The following is a 13,662-nucleotide window of genomic DNA, read 5'->3' on the forward strand; positions in this document are numbered from 1 at the left end:
ACATTGGCGAATTAGTTCTACGCCTGTTGGACAAGAAAAAGGACCAACTCAAGCCCAAGTGGGAAGGTCCCTTCATAATTGACCAAGTCCTGACTGGTGGAGCGTACCGCCTGCGAGATGCATCGGATATCCGACTCGAGCCGAACCCGTGGAACGCAGCCCGTCTCCAAAGATTCTATGCCTAGCACTGGACTCTGTGTTCGTCTCCTTTCTCTGTCCATTTTTTGTATACTGTCTGTCTTACATTTCTCTCCTTCTCCCCTTTCTTTCTCTTATAGCCTTTAAAGGCTCATCAAATGACGTGTTATTCGCACTCATTAAACCTGGGGGCTTATTTTAACAGAAGCTTATTTATACGGGCTTCATGCCCAACACATGTGTTACACTTCCGCATGTACCTTTTATTTCACCATTATATGCATCGATATGACTTAAGTTTTGGCCTAGCTGGGTTGCCTGGCTCCTGTGCTTACCCCTACGTTCCCGATTATTCGGCTAGGCGGTAAAGGGAGCACCTCTGCGATTGTTACTGCCGGATCAGCCGGATGTGTACCTCAGACTGGGTGAAGCCGAAAGCTAGCGTTCTTAAGGGAATATTCGGTCGGTGACCTAAAAGATGATCTTTTCACTTATTTATTTATGCGCCCCCAGATGCTTTTTCCCGTGTCTTTTTTGCAGAATGGGCATGCACTTTAGGGCATGCCTCCCAGGGAAAGGAACCCCTAACGGAACTATTCTCCCTGGAAGATGTTTCTTACTAACCATGTAATATAACATAACTAGTCGGGCACTTGTCTGTTCACGCACTAATGACCCCTACGCTTGGTCTCCATGCATTCCCCGGTTCTTATATAACCGCATGGGAATTCGGACACACTTCGGACCGTCAGGTCCCGAGGCTGAAGCGAAAAGGTCGGCCATGACAAACGATCTGCAATCCGGCTAGAAGGCATTATAAATGTCAATTAAATTACATAGCCATTCCGACTGATTGTATTCCTCTTCAATACCATCCAACAGGCTGTCTAATTTACAGTCCTGCTGGGAATACTTTGCGGCCAATTCTACTTGGCCATACACTAAGCTTATAGGGATCTCCTTCCCATCGGGCCCCACAGGACCAACCTCGGCCATGTGGTTGGGGTCAGCCTTTGTGTACCGCGTCTTCACCATGTCCCAGGCCTACCTGGCGCCTTGACGATAGGCTAATATCTTCCACAATCGGAAGCGCCGCCGTGCTCCCTTTAGCTTCTCCGCAAGCTCTCCAAGACCCTCGGGCATGGAGATGGATGGCCACAAGGCCTGGGTGACGCCTTGCATCGCCTGCCGAACTCGCTCGAGCAGTTGCGAGAGCTCGGGAAGAAGGTCACCCGTAGAACCGGGCATCTCCTCTGCAGGACGACCTGTTAGCACACCTACAGACATTACTCTGTTAGTCGACTTCCCCGCCGAACCTTTTTTCAAAGGTTCGTTCAAGCACTTACTAAATATGTCGCGCCGAAGCCGCTGATTCTCCTTAACGGAGTCTGACAGCTGGGCACGAACATCTTTTAGGTCGACGCCCAGCTTGGTGTTGGCATCTTGGAGATCGTTCTTCTCCCGCCTACCTTTGTCAGCACCTTCTCACCAGCCTTCAGCTGGCGTAGGAGGTGTTGCCTTTCCGGATTCAATCCGGCGCCATCTACAATTTCATTTGTCAGATTCGCACCCATGCCATGCTTCACAAAATACTTATCTTTCGAAGTGTATATTACCAGAGGGGGTCTCCTTGGGCTCCCCTGCCGCGGCTAGTGCGGCCTCAAGTTGGGCTTTGCACTCTTCCAACTCCTGGGACAGTAGGGAATTCTTTTCTGTAAGAACCTGCATAACAAATGATCCTTAAATCAGTTATTCTAACTATTTCAAGTCTTGGGGGCTACTGGTATCTATATATAATTACCAAAAATTTCTTACCCATATGTCTTTTACATATTGCTCCATGGCTCTGGCTAGACCATTTTGAGCGGCATGGAGGTACGCATCTCCCGAATTGAAGGCATCTAATGCCTCTTGGGAGAAACAAGCATCGCGAAGAATTGTCCGGTGACGCCTGTGGTTCATGGCACTCTCCACCTCAAAGTTGGTGGCAGACAACTTGTCCACATCCTCCATGGAAGGAGCGTCCGATGCACGCCTTGTGTTCGCCTCCGCCTCCGGACCAGGCTTTGGAGCCTGGCTGGTGGAGGCGCGATTGGCAGCCTCTCCGGATATAATCCGGCGAGGTCTCTTTGTCCTGTAGAGAGCACGAGTGTTAATATGCCTTGAAGGTATAACACCTGGGATAAGGGGGCGCGCCATACCTTTGCGCTGACGCCTTGGTCCGGACCGCACCTCTTTTCTGCCCACGGGGCCCTGCGGCCCCTCGTTGGCTTGTCGTCGCAGGTTCGGCCTCCCGTCTCAAAAACCTCCCATGCAAAGCTCGGTTGTAATCAGGAAACTGAAAACACGAGAGGGCGGACCCCTATTCGGGGTACTGGGACTTCGATCTCAGTTACCTGGGAGGCCGGGATTAGCCCTGGGTAATCGTCCGTAATGGCCACCAAGGCATTGTCCTTGCTCAATTATTGGAACACTCCATCAATCAGCTCCACAGATATGTCCGGATCCTCTTGAGAGGCCGGGTTGAGGGACCGTCCTGGGTCCTCGGGTTGTGGAGGAGGGCTGTTTATTTCTTTAACAGCCTGGCGCAGTTCCTGCATTAAAGTCGTTAGACTGAATATTTAACAATGGGAATATAAAACGGATGGGCCAGTCAATGAAACCACTTACCCAGCTTGGGGGATAGTACATAGAAAATCCACCCTGTGGGTCGACACGGAGAAATTCCTCCTCTTCTCCCTTGTACAAAGCGGACAAGGTCTTTGTTAGAGCCGCAGCCGAATCCGGCCCCTTACGGCCGTAGCGGGTGGCGTCGTCCTCCCCGTTGAAGTCCCACATGGGGTGGCCTCTATACTGTAGCGGCTGCACCCCTCACATGATGCATGCGGCCATGACCCCGATCATGGTCAGTCCGGAATGAGCTAACAATCTTATCCGGCCCATCAGGTAAAAAACGTCCTTGTCACTTTCCCTCTGAGGGCTTCATGGACGCCAACTTAGGCACTTCTTTAGTGGAGCACTGTCGAACTCAGGGAGGCCGATCCGGACAGGATCCGGCAGCGGGATATCCTATATGTAAAACCATTCCGAAGGCCAGTCCTCGGACGCCTTCTTTGGGGTTCCGGATAGATATCCGGTCCCGGTGATGCGCCACACTTCGGCTCCGCCCACTTGATATATTGACCCCTTCTGAGAACGGGGCACAAGGCAAAATAGCTCTTTCCACAACTCGAAATGAGCCTCAACACCCAAAAACAGCTCGCAGAGGGCTACGAAGCCCGCGATATGCAATACGGAGGCAGGCGTAAGATTGTGTAGCTGGAGGCCATAGAACTCCAGGAGCCCCCGGAGAAAGGGATGGATTGGAAATCCGAGCCCTCTTATTAAATAAGTGACAAGGCATACCCGCTCTCCTTTGGAGGGATTAGGTGCATTCTCCGCTTGCTCTCCGCCATTATAGATGGCAAGACCGGCTCGAAACGGGACCATATAGGCCGGGGGGAGAAATCCCTTGGTCTAGAGCGTCACTAGCTCGCTATGCGGGATGGAGCATCTCTCCCAATATCCAGGCTGAGGGCTGGAAGGGCGAAAGGAGGAGTTGCGACGGCTGGCCATGGTGGAATGGACCTTTGTCGGATGCGCTCTGATGAACACTCGCGAAGGGGAGAAGGTGTGGTCTGGATCTAAATCCTCGTCCCCTTAAATGGCGGCTCATTTACGCGGCTAGGGGTGTGGATGTAAAAACACTCAGACTTTTCATATTCGTTTGACACGTGGGAGACGACCATTATTGGGCGTAGAAGCCAAGGAGCACAACATCTACAAGAAACCGGACTTTATTCAACAGGTACATGGAATTTGGAGGAGAACCCGCCTTGCAATGCCGAAGACAATCTGCGCGCCGGACTCATCGTCATTGAAGCCTGGTTCGGGGGCTACTGAGGGAGTCCTGGATTAGGGGGTGTCCGGATGGCCGGACTATACCTTCAGCTGGACTCCTGGACTATGAAGATACAAGATTGAAGACTTCGTCCCGTGTCCGGAAGGGACTTTCCTTGGCGTGGAAGGCAAGCTTGGCGATACGGATATGCAGATCTCCTACCATTGTAACCGACTCTATGTAACCCTAACCCTCTCCGATGTCTATATAAACCGGAGGGTTTTAGTCCGTAGGACAACATACAGAACAATAATCATACCATAGGCGAGCTAATAGGGTTTAGCCTCTCTGATCTCGTGGTAGATCTACTCTTGTATTACCCATATCATTAATATTAATCAAGCAGGATGTAGGGTTTTACCTCCATCAAGAGGGCCCGAACCTAGGTAAAACTTCGTGTCCCTTGCCTCCTGTTACCATCCGGCCTAGACGCACAGTTCGAGACCCCCTACCCGAGATCCGCCGGTTTTGATACCGACACCTGGGACTATGATCCTCTATTTGCCGCCGTTTTTGACGGCAACCAGAGTCTTAGGGGCTACTATCTGCATAGTGCACACCTAACGTGTGCGGTACTATCAAAAACATACCCTATTTCACGTACCTCAAAGCCTTTCAGCAGACTCATAAAAGCTTCATGCAACCTGCTTTTGGCGGATGAAATCCTTTCAATTACCGTACCCATTAGCATACGATGCACTTCTGAGATGCCCGCTTGCTCCAGAAGATCCTTCAGTGCGCCCGACCGCACACTGTATGGTTTCAGACTCTTTCTGTTGCTCTCTTTAGGAGCCGAATACTAAGGACTCCGGGTGGCCAAAGGATTACCCTCTGGCCTTGGCGGAGCAGGAGAAACCATCCACGACGACACTTCAGGGTCGCCCGCCTCATGAGGCGGGGTGGCAGGGGGAGGTGTTTCGCTCTCCATCATCTCCGGAAGAAGATCCCCCGAAGACGAACTCTATCGAGAAGGGCTACAATCCGAACTACAAGATATAAGCTTCGGTTATTGTCTTCAGAAGTAAGGTAGGATATTTTCACTATTAACTACTTTTTGATTACTTACAGCTCGGTAGAGGGCTGATCCCCTTGCGGACATTGTGCGGCAAGAGTACCCTCCGAGGCAGGACCCTCTCGCGAAGATTTCTTCCCCCGTTTGGAAACCTTTGTTTCCGGATCTTCAGAGGTGGTCCTCTTCCTTCCTCGGGGAGAGGGAATGTCAGATTCTTCTCCCTGGTTATCCTCCTTCGCGGAGGCGCTAATTCCCCCGATTTGGATGAGTAGTGACTGAGGCCCACTTTCGGCCTCTTTATTTGCCCCTTTATCTTCCTTTGAGGGCACCTGATAAGGCGCCGGCTCGAGCATTCTGTCTAGTACTGGATTGGCCAAGCCTTTGGGAAGGGGGGGTGAACACCTGATCATCTTCGGCTTTGTTATCCAGTCCTGGTCAAAGAGCGACTTTTCAGAATGATGTCATGATAAATAAAAAGACAGCTTGTTCGGCCATGGGATTACTTACTTGGGTATCAGGGCAATTACAGCTTAGACCCGCATCCTCGGTGCTGTCCGGACACTCTATTTGGGGTCCGAAGAACAATTTGTACATCTCTTCGAGCATCATGCCGAGGAAGTGCTGAATAGTTCGCGGTCCTTGCAGGTTGAATTCCCACATACGGAGGGGTCAACGTTTGCAAGGATGGACTCGACGAACTAGCATGACTTGCATTACCATGACCAGGCTGACATCTCTCTCAAGGAGATATCGGATGCGACTCTGCAATATCGGCACATCATTTACTGGACCCCAGTTCAGCCCCTTGCTGATCCATGAGGTCAGTTGTGGTGGGGGGCCCGAGCGAAAGGCAGGGGCGGCTACCCACTTGGCACTTCGGGGAGCTGTGATATAAAACCACTCCCGCTGCCACAAACTGGACACCTCTGGGAAGGAACACTCTGGCCATGGAGCGTCAGCGCTTTTGCTTATTACGGCACCTCCGCACTCTGCGTGCCGCCCCTCGATCATCTTCGGCTTCACATTGAAGGTCTTGAGCCACAGGCCGAAGTGTGGGGAAATGCGGAGGAAGGCCTCACATACGACAATGAACGACGAGATGTGAAGGAGGGAATCCGGGGCCAGATCATGGAAATCCAGCCCATAATAGAACATGAGCCCCCTAACAAAGGGATCCAAAGCGAGGCCTAGCCCTCGAAGGAAGTGAGAGATGAACACAACACTCTCGTTGGGTTCAGGAGTGGGGATGACCTACCCTCGGACAGGCAGCCTGTGCGAGATTTCGGCGGTCAGATACCTGGCCTAACTTAGTTTGTTGATGTCCTCCTCTGTGACATAGGAAGGCATCCACCGACCTTGGAGGTTGGATCCGGACATGGTTGAAGGTCCGAAGCGCCTGACCTGAGCCTTGGGTGTTGGAACTCGGGGCGGGGGAAGGACTCGATTGAGAACGAGAGGAAAAAAGGACAGGCCTTGGCCTCTTTATAAAGAGGGTGAATATCAAGCGTCCTCCTCGTGGACGTTTTGGACTTGCCTAAAATCGAGGAGTCATACCAACGGGCATGAATGGGTTACCCACGTCCGTATTGATGAGAATCCCGAAATAAGGGGGACACGATCTCTGCTTTGACAAGACGTGTCAAGAAAATCGCCCAGCGATATATGCGGTGCTGGTTGAGAAAAATGGTTCGAATAATGACCGAGCCATGACATGATGTCATGTTGTCAAACGTGTCAGCAGATTGGATTTGTGGAAATATTATTCTCTCTACGGTGGTATGTGGAACTTGTTTTGCAGAGCCGGACACTATCCTTGTGTTCAAAATCTTCTGTGGAGTATTCGGAGGAGGAACCCGCCTTGCAATGCCGAAGACAAAATTGCGCGCCGGACTCATCGTCATTGAAGCCTGGTTCAGGGGCTACTAAGGGAGTCCTGGATTAGGGGGTCTCCGGACAGCCGGACTATATCCTTTGGCCGGACTGTTGGACTATGAAGATACAAGATTGAAGACTTCGTCCCATGTTCGGATGGGACTTCCCTTGGCGTAGAAGGCAAGCTTGGCAATACGGATATGTAGATCTCCTCCCTTGTAACCGACTCTGTGTAACCCTAGCCCCCTCCGGTGTCTATATAAACCGGAGGGTTTAGTCCGTAGGACAACATACAAGCATACCATAGGCTAGCTTCTAGGGTTTAGCCTCTATGATCTCGTGGTAGATCAACTCTTGTAATACTCATATCATCAAGAACAATCAAGCAGGACGTAGGGTATTACCTCCATCAAGAGGGCCCGAACCTGGGTAAATATCGTGTCCCCTGCCTCCTGTTACCATCCGCCTTAGACGCACAGTTCGGGACCCCCTACCCGAGATCCGCTGGTTTTGACACCGACAAAATGGCTGACAAATCAACTGCCATACCTATCGGTATCTGTGAGGATGTGCCCGTTGTTGTTGCTAATGTTACTATTTTGACTGACTTTGTTATACTTGAGATGCCCGAGGACGACAACATGTCGATTATCCTTGGTAGACCCATCTTGAATACTGCAGGGGCTGCTATTGATTGCAATAAAAGCAAGGTCACTTTTCATATTAATGGTAATGAGCATACGATGCACTTTCCGAAGAAACAATTCCAAGTGAATGGTATTAATGTTATTGAAAAATCTCCGACAATCACTATTGGAAGTTTTCAAATACCTCTACCTACTTTCAAAAAGAAATATGAAATGCTTATTGTTGGGGAAATGCATATCCCCATTGAGGTAACATAGTGATTTACGAAAGTTCTTCGGTTTCATGCTAACCGAAAGTGGTTGTTAATAAGACTTGATCAACCTTATTAATGAATCATTTTTGAACGGTATGAAGTTGATGTTAGTAAGCACTACTTTCTGTCCCTACCTTTTGTTTTTTGTTTTTAGTAGTTAAATAAAATAAAATGTCATGTTTTGTCTGTTTTCTGAATTTCCCGTGCGATAAAAAATGACCCAAAAATAAAAGTTCCAAGAATGCACTGAAAATTTTATATGATTTTTTCCTGAATATTTAAGAATTTTTGGTGCAAAAGTAACCAAAGGGGGTGCACCAGGTGGGCACAACCCACCTGGGCGCGCCAGCACCCCCTGGCTTGCCCTGGGGGTTGTGGTCCCCACGTGGCCCCCTCACTTACCTCTTTAGCCGACATTGTCACCTACCTCCAGAAAAAAATCACTCTCCCTCTCTCTCCCGAGTTCTTGCTCATTTTGCTGCCAATTTCGATCTCTTTGCTCGAAGCTCCATTTTTGAAACTGTTTCGGGAGATTGTTGCTTGGTATGTGACTCCACCATTTGTCCAATTAGTTTTTGTTTTAGTGGTTTATACTTTGGATAATTAGCTACTCTTGGTGCTGCTATAGATGTGCTTGTGCTACCTCTTGAGCATGTGTTGGTTTTCCCTCAAAGAGGAAAGGGTGATGCAGCAAAGTAGCGTAAGTATTTCCCTCAGTTTTTGAGAACCAAGGTATCAATCCAGTAGGAGACTGAAAGTGCGTTATATCGACTAGAGGGGGGGTGAATAGGCGATTTTTATGAAAGTCTTCAAAACGTGGGAGTTACGAAGACAAACAGTGAAGATATGCCTATTACTATGCAGCGGAAGTTAGATTACACTAGGAAAGCCATGGTCAAGTATCAACAGAGTGAAAGCACAGTGAAAAATAGCTGTAGTGTAATAAGGATCAGGTAGGAAGATACTATGAAGCCAAACAGATCATACACTCACGTTGTGAAGACAAAAGATAGAACAGACACACAATGACTTCACAATGAGTGATCAGTAAGTAAAAGGAAGTGAAGATGAAACCAGTGACTCGTTGAAGACAATGACGTGTTGGACCAGTTCCAGTTGCTGCGACAATTGTACGTCTGGTTGGAGCGGCTAGGTATTTAAACCTTAGGACACACAGTCCCGGACACCCAGTCCTGAACACGCAGCTCAGGACACCAAGTCCTCACCGTATTCTCCTTGAGCTAAGGTCACATAGTCCTCGCCCAATCACTCTGGTAAGTCTTCAAGGTAGACTCCCAAACCTTCACAGACTCCGTTCACTGGCAATCCACAATGTCTCTTGGATGCTCTGAACGCGACGCCTAACCATCTGGGGATGCACAGTCCTCAAGTGTAATAAGTCTTCAGATCACACAGACAAGAAGACTTAAGTGATGCCCAATGTTCTCTGGCTCTGGGTGGTTAGGGCTTTATCCTCGCAAGGAATTCTCTCTCTCAAAGGCTTCGAGGTGGGTTGCTCTCAAACAACAAAAGCCGTACTCTCAATCTGAGCAGCCAACCGTTTATGGTTGTAGGGGGTGGGCTATTTATAGCCACTTGGCAACCCGACCTGATTTGTCCGAAATGACCCTGGGTCACTAAGGAACTGACACTTGTCTCAACGGTCAGATTTCAAACTCTCATGGCAACTTTACTTGGGCTACAAGCAAAGCTGACTTGTCCGGCTCTAGACAAGATTCGCTCTCATTGTCTTCACTCGAAGACATAGGTTTTTGGTTTAGGCATCACTTCAGCCATTCTGACTGGTTCTCCTGGACCCCACTTAACAGTACGGTGGTTCCTATGACTCAACACAAGAGAAAAAGAACTACGAAAGATCTAAGTCTTCGAGCTCCATAGGCTTCATAACGTGTCTTCTTTTGTCATAGTCTTCAATGTGAATATCTTCATATACCACCTTTGACTTCAATGTCTTCATACATTTTTAGGGGTCATCTCTGGTAGTAAAACCGAATCAATGAGGGACTTCTACCTGTGTTATCCTGCAATTCTCACAAACACATTAGTCCCTCAACTAGGTTTGTCGTCAATACTCCAAAACCAACTAGGGGTGGCACTAGATGCACTTACAATCTCCCCCTTTTTGGTGATTGATGACAAACTAGTTGAAGTTTTCAACGGGGAATATAGTCTGTGAAATTGTAAAGGATAAGGAATTGTCTTCATAAGTTGCAAGGGCTCCCCCTGAAGATGTGCATATAAGTTAATTTGCTTTTGGAATGCAAATGCACATGGCAGGTTGTACTTGTGGAGATCCTCTTCAGCTTATGATGACAATCCACTATGCATGTGAAAGTATATGACGATAATGACATGCATAATGGAAAATGGACGTCTGCAGAATGAGATAAGTGCGGAATTTATCGTCGCACATGCAGAATTTATCTTCGCATAACAGGGTGGCAAACAAGTAGCAGACGACCATCTGGTTTAAGTGTTACAACTCATAAGAACCAAATTTAGCAAAAAAAACGAGAGTTGTAAGCACGAAGCAAAATATAAGGCACCCGCCCATATGAACCCGCTGAAGACTATCAATCTCATATGCTTCTCCCCCTTTTGTCAGTAATGACCAAAAAGGTTTGAAGACATAGAGTCTCTACTCGTTCCTGTGAGGAGTTGGTGAAGCAGCAGGGTTGGAGGTGTTGTTTGGCGGTGCAGAAGAGCTTGGAGGTGCTGAAGCAGGTGGCGGTGAGGTAGCATCGTCTTCTTCTTCAATGATTTTGGCAGTGACTGTGGCAGCAGAGGAAGAAAACTCAGAGTCTTCAAGAGATGGAGTCCCCAGCAGCACAGCTCTTCGAGGAGGTGTGGAGTCAAATTTGAATCTCTCAGTGAAGCCATCCTCTTGAAGATCAGCTTCAGAAAGCATCATCGTTAGCCCTTTCCATGTGCGGTGACAGGTTTCATGGGCAACGAAAGCGTTCTTGGTGGCAAGATTTCGGATGCGATTTACATCCACCAAGAGGCTCTTCATCTGTCTCTTCAACCAGTCATGATGCCTATCCTGCTTTTGATGAAGGGCTACGAAAGAAAAAAAACTACGAAAGATCTAAATCTTCGAACTCCATAGGCTTCATAACGTGTCTTCTTTTGTCATAGTCTTCAATGTGAATATCTTCATATACCACCTTTGACTTCAATGTCTTCATACATTTTTAGGGGTCATCTCTGGTAGTAAAACCGAATCAATGAGGGACTTCTACCTGTGTTATCCTGCAATTCTCACAAACACATTAGTCCCTCAACTAGATTTGTCGTCAATACTCCAAAACCAACTAGGGGTGACACTAGATGCACTTACAGAGACTACACGCAAATCGCCTAGTACCTGCACAAACAAACAAGAACCTCGCAACCAACGCGATAAAGGGGTGGTCAATCCCTTCACGGTCACTTACCAAAGTGAGATCTGATAAAGATAATAAGATAAATATTTTTGGTATTTTTGTTGTATAGATTGAAAGGTAAAGATTGCAAAATAAAATAAATAGTAAACTAGAATTGTAGATCGGAAACTTATATGATGTAAAGTAGACCAGGGGGCCATAGGTTTCACTAGTGGCTTCTCTCAAGATAGCAAACATTATGGTGGGTGAACAAATTACTGCCGAGCAATTGATAGAAAAGTGCATAGTTATGAGAATATCTAGGCATGATCATAAACATAGGCATCATGTCCGTGTCAAGTAGACCGAAATGATTCTACATCTACTACTATTACTCCACACATCGACCGCTATCTAGCATGCATCTAGAGTATTAAGTTCATAAGAACAGAGTAATGCATTAGGCAAGATGACATGATGTAGAGGGATAAACTCAAGCAATATGATATAAACCCCATCTTTTATCCTCAATGGCAACAATATAATACGTGTCAGTTCCCTTTCTGTCACTGGGATCGAGCACCGCAAGATTGAACCCAAAGCTAAGCACTTCTCCCATTGCAAGAGAGATCAATCTGGTAGGCCAAACCAAACTGATAATTCGAAGAGACTTGCAAAGATATCAAACCATGCATATAAGAATTCGGAGAAGAATCAAATATTGTTCATAGATAAACTTGATCATAAACCCACAATTCATCGGATCTCGGCAACACACCGCAAAAAGTATTACATCGAATAGATCTCCAAGAACATCAAGGAGAACTTTGTATTGAGAACCAAAGAGAGAGAAGAAGCCATCTATCTAATAACTATGGACTCGAAGGTCTGTGGTAAACTACTCACACATCATCGGAGAGGCTATGGTGTTGATGTACAAGCCCTCCATGATCGAATCCCCCTCCATCAGATCGCCGAAAAAGGTCCCCAGATGGGATCTCATGGGTACAGAAGGTTGCGGCATTGGAAAAGTGGTTTCGTGGCTCCCCTGGATGTTTTGAGGGTATAAGAGTATATATAGGCGAAAGAAGTAGGTCGGTGGAGCTACGAGGGGCCCATGAGGGTGGGGGCGCGCCTACCCCCTAGGCACGCCGCCCTACTTCGTGGTCGCCTCGTTGCTTCCTTGACCTCCACTGCAAGTCTCCTTGATTGCATTTGTTCCAAAAAAGATCCACGCGAAGGTTTCGTTCCGTTTGGATTCCGTTTGATATCCCTTTTCTATGAAACACTGAAATAGGCAAAAAAAACAACAATTTGCACTGGGCCTTCGGTTAATAGGTTAGTCCTAGAAATAATATAAAAGTGCATATTAAAGCCCATTAAACATCCAAAACCGATAATATAATAGCATGAAACAATCAAAAATTATAGATACATTGGAGAAGTATCAAGCATCCCCAATCTTAATTCCTGCTCGTCCTCGAGTAGGTAAATGATAAAAACAGAATTTTTGATGTGGAATGCTACCTGACATAATTTTCAATGTAATTCTCTTTATTGCGGCATGAATGTTTAGATCCAAAAGATTCTAGACAGAAGTTTAATATTGACATAAAAATAATAATGCTTCAAGCATGCTAACCAAGCAATTACGTCTTATCAAAATAACATAGCCAAAGAAAGCTTGTCCCTACAAAATCATATAGTTTGGCCATGCTTCATTTTCGTCACACAAAATGCTCCCATCATGCACAACCCCGATGACAAGCCAAGCAATTGTTTCATACTTAGCCTTTTCAAACTATTTCAACTTTCACGCAATATATGAGCGCGAGCCATGGACATAGCACTATGGGTGGAATAGAATATGATGATGGAGGTTGTGTGAGAAGACAAAAAAGGAGAAAGTCTCACATTGATGTGGCTAATCAACGGTCTATGGAGATGCCCATCAATTGATGTCAATGCAAGGAGTAGGGATTGCCATGCAATGGATGCACTAGAGCTATAAATATATGAAAGCTCAACAAAAGAAACTAAGTGGGTGTGCATCCAACTTGCTTGCTCATGAAGACCTAGGGCATTTTGAGGAAGCCCGTCATTGGAATATACAAGCCAAGTTCTATAATGAAAATTCTCACTAGTATATGAAAGTGACAACATAAGAGACTCTCTATCATCAAGATCATGGTGCTACTTTGAAGCACAAGTGTGTAAAAAGGATAGTAACATTGCCCCTTCTCTCTTTTTCTCTCATCATTTTTTTATTTGGGCCTTTTTCTCTTTGTTTATGCCCTCTTTTTTTGTCCGGAATCTCATCCTGACTTGTGGGGGAATCATAGTCTCCATCATCCTTTCCTCACATCGGACAATGCTCTAATAATGAAAATCATCACACTTTTATTTACTTACA

The sequence above is a fragment of the Triticum aestivum genome, chromosome 4A (assembly GCF_018294505.1).
Source record: "Triticum aestivum cultivar Chinese Spring chromosome 4A, IWGSC CS RefSeq v2.1, whole genome shotgun sequence".
Classification (NCBI taxonomy): Eukaryota; Viridiplantae; Streptophyta; class Magnoliopsida; order Poales; family Poaceae; genus Triticum; species Triticum aestivum.